The sequence below is a fragment of the Brassica oleracea genome, chromosome C7 (genome assembly GCF_000695525.1).
Source record: "Brassica oleracea var. oleracea cultivar TO1000 chromosome C7, BOL, whole genome shotgun sequence".
Taxonomy (NCBI): domain Eukaryota; kingdom Viridiplantae; phylum Streptophyta; class Magnoliopsida; order Brassicales; family Brassicaceae; genus Brassica; species Brassica oleracea.
The window spans coordinates 2,048,585-2,048,926 of NC_027754.1; positions in this window are offsets into that span (position 1 = coordinate 2,048,585).

Consider the following 342-nt stretch of genomic DNA (forward strand, 5'->3'; position numbering starts at 1 on the left):
TCCCTAAATCTATTTGGAGATAATTATTTACAATGGGCATTAGACACAGAGATTGTCCTGAAATCAAAGGGCCTCGGTGAATGTATCATCGAGGACAATAATGCAAGTGAAAGTAATAGATACAGGGCAATAATGATTACTCGCCAACCCCAAGCCAATGAGGCTACAGAAAAAAAAATCTAAAGAAAGCAACCATGTCCATCATGATAAACCATACGACTGTAACCGTGATGGATGGAAAGGACGTGGGCATAGCCAAACCACCTTATACGACCATGGACATAGGAATCACTATAACCGTGGTTGTGGACCCAGTTTTGGCCATGGTTAAGGGAGAGGAGG